Genomic DNA, 3,435 nt, shown 5'->3' with positions numbered 1-3,435 from the left:
TTAACAGTAATTACGGAAACTTTCGACTGATTAGGTCATTCGAAAATTCTACGACGATAGACAGATAACAGATAGACTGAGGGCAACGGTAGACCTGCTTTTTCATTCTCTTAGGATCGATCATGAGATGTGGAGAAAACATAAAAAGTAGCCATTCGGTAAATGGATCCTATTACAATACTTCCTTACTTTACGCTTTAATAATCCGAAGTTGTTTAGACAAAACTTTCGTCGTTCCTAATGTAATGTATAATCAAACAAACTGTATTCCCAAAATTTTATGAAAATGAAGTCAGCCATTTTTAAATTAATTTAGCAGGTAGTAACCCCGTTTTCGTACCCTAGCTTACAGTCGGATAGTGAAAAACATGTAAATTACTCTTAACTTGTTTACGTTAAAAAATAGTTGTAAATTAAATTATTTTAAAAAAATTGACTTGACAGCGTTACAAAAATTTGGGTAACTAAAGTGCCTAAAATAAAATAATCTCAGTACAAAATTAAAAAATTAAGGTCATTATTGCAATATGTTCTAGGATCGTTAACTCTCGTGTACAGATCAAAAGTAAAATAATTCTCAATTATTATTACTTGAAATTATAATAATATATTCGCCTGCAATGGTTTTAATCAACAAAGTTACAATAAAAACGCGTCGACTCAGTAAATTAAGTGAAAACTGGTACATGTATGGTTAACCCATTAAAACAAACACAACAACATTATTAATGTATAGAACCTATGCCAGGTTCTTTACGACCGACTATGGTTCATTATTGTAATAACGCAAAAACCAATCCGTGGTAATCGAAGATAAGACCGAGTATGATGAATTATTAAGCTCTGCTTTCTGGTTATTACAAGCAAGTGCTATTTATAGACGTCTGAATTAATGTAAGGCAATTATGAATTTTCCCCCTTTTCCTCCTTTTCCACGAATTCCTCCAGGTGGGTTATCGATCGCTTTTTTTACTACTTCCAAGTGTAAAATTATCTATTGAAAAATTCAAAGGCAGAGATCGGCGCAATTACGCATTCTGCTCACACATAACAGTCAGAAACTTTATTTCTGCGAGAGAATGGCGTGAATTTGTTCGGAAGTTTAGGAAGAAGATCTGAGAAATCAATTTTCTGATAAAAAATTACGCCTGATTATTGAAAGATAAACATTTGCGGTCAGTGTTTGTCCGGTCCAGAAAAATGTCGAATAGGCTCGAAGAATCTCACGGCGGAGCCAATTTCCGCAGGGTAGCTCCTGAAAAAGCAACAACAGAAAGGAAATTCTAAAGTTATTTTCAGCGTAAATAAAAAATCAAACGGAGACTCGAGATGATTGTTAAGATTTGGCCGCCAATAAGGCGAGGATGTGTGGCCACTGGACCAAAAGCTCCCTTCTCTGAATTACCATGCAGCCAGAGGCGCCGGCCCCAGTATTTTTATTTGGATTTCGTGTAAAACGAACAGGTGCTAATGCTAATGCAGTAAGTCTGATAGACGATGCCTTTTTTAGTACTTTCTCGTTTAGTTATTCAAATCTGACGGTTTCTGGAAAATCTGATGCGTGTAAATGTATTCCAAAAAATTTACGACGCCTCTGTTGCTCCGTAATTTAACAGGTGCATTTCATTTCGGAGCCTAAGGAAGGTTGCTCTCCTCTTATTTCATCGCCGAATAATCGACGTTTTTGTGTCGAAAGCGTCACGATCATTTACACTTGACCACACACTATGTCTAGTCGATTTTTTCGGAGACAAACTTTCTACGCTATCGACGCATTTCACCCTTTTTTAATAAACGAGAAGATTTATTATAACTCACATAAAAATTAGAAGAATGATTATCTAGTCGGCGCTAAATTTACAATCTAAATTTCTACCACTTGTGGATTTATGAAGGTAACATAGTTGTTAGTATATTCACTCCAGCTGACTTAGGTTAGTATGAAATGATGGTTTAATTAATTTAATAAACAAGCATATTAAAACATCATGTAAAGGATATTAACGTCAACGTTCATGCACCGATATTTGTTACACTTCAATTTATAATTATTAAGTAACTTTTTAAAATGACGTCATAAAATTTCAAGGGGAAATAATATGTCACTTTTAGTATGTACTGTACATTCTAATATTAATAATAATTAATAACTGTGTTTTCAAAACCAGTTTTTAAGATTACTTTCTGTTATGTAACGTCTTATAAGATTGTAAACTTTCACTGTATAAATTATTTATTTTTTGGGATGACGGAAAGGAGAGTTTTTTTTTTAATTCCAATTCTATTAAATTTGCAATATATTTTCGTGCCTTTATAAAATGCAGTTTAAAAACCCAACATTAGTTTTTGTTTTATTTAAGATTGAATTTTAGTAAACGATATTATTGAAAAATCTACGTTAAGTAATAAAATATTCTATATAGCTTTGCTAAGGAAAACAGTGTCATCCAAAAAGTATTAACATCGTAATGAATTGTACTGCTGAATTCAAAATACAATTGAAGATCGTCTATATTCGAGCATATATGACAATTGACAGGTTGGAGCATCTCTTGTGACAAATAGGAAATGAGATCGTTGTTCAGGAGTCACGATCACTTTAAAAATCTTGTGTAGAAACGAGTACGTAGCATTACTACCTAGTCAGGTAAAGAAATAGTGTTCGGATGAGAAGACTAGCACAAGCAAGATTCAACATTAATAATATATGCTCATCTTTCTTCTACATACTGTTTGAGTTTGCATATAACCTGTTTGTTTGTCACAAGACGGTTAACATGAACTTACTAAATCTACAGACATCTTTACGCCATCACTTATGACGAGACTCTATAGGTTAAAAGAGACCCAACTTCGAAAAAAGTTATATTCATTGCCTCAAGCAACGTAGAAACAACAGTTTTTGAAATAAAAATTGTATTGTTAAAAACAGGCTTCAGTATTTTCGTTTACGTCTGACGTCTGTGCAGATAGGTAATCTTCGAAACGACCGGACCAACTGCTGTCAAATATTATATGTATACATGTTAGGAATTTCATGTAGAAGGCACGACACTAACCAAAATTTGTGCAATCATCCACACCCACACTGTAAGGACATATCTTAGAATTTTGCTTAGAAAATGCTATTTCAATTTTATAAAAAATTATACTCCTGTACTGATGCTTTATGAATGCACCTTGTTTTTGTTTATTATTTTGTAAACCTTGATGAAAAGTCCACGGTTCGATTTCCGGCGGCGTTTCCAATTTTTTTTATCAATCAAGAATAGCACACACCATTTTTTATTACTACTATCACAATGCATGTATTGCAATTGACTGTCCTTCTTGAAATGCCGATCGGAATATTTTCTAATAGGAAAACTCACTAGAAACAGAGCAGAGCCTTGCGCTTTATCAATGCATTCATGTTTTTGCAGTAATTATTTGACC

Source organism: Zophobas morio, unplaced genomic scaffold (genome assembly GCF_036711695.1).
Source record: "Zophobas morio isolate AGI-343-1 ecotype UQ-CSIRO unplaced genomic scaffold, CSIRO_AGI_Zmor_V1 ptg000024l, whole genome shotgun sequence".
In the NCBI taxonomy this organism is placed as follows: domain Eukaryota; kingdom Metazoa; phylum Arthropoda; class Insecta; order Coleoptera; family Tenebrionidae; genus Zophobas; species Zophobas morio.
The sequence above is the reverse complement of the archived record's forward strand: the minus strand, read 5'-3'. Positions refer to the sequence as shown.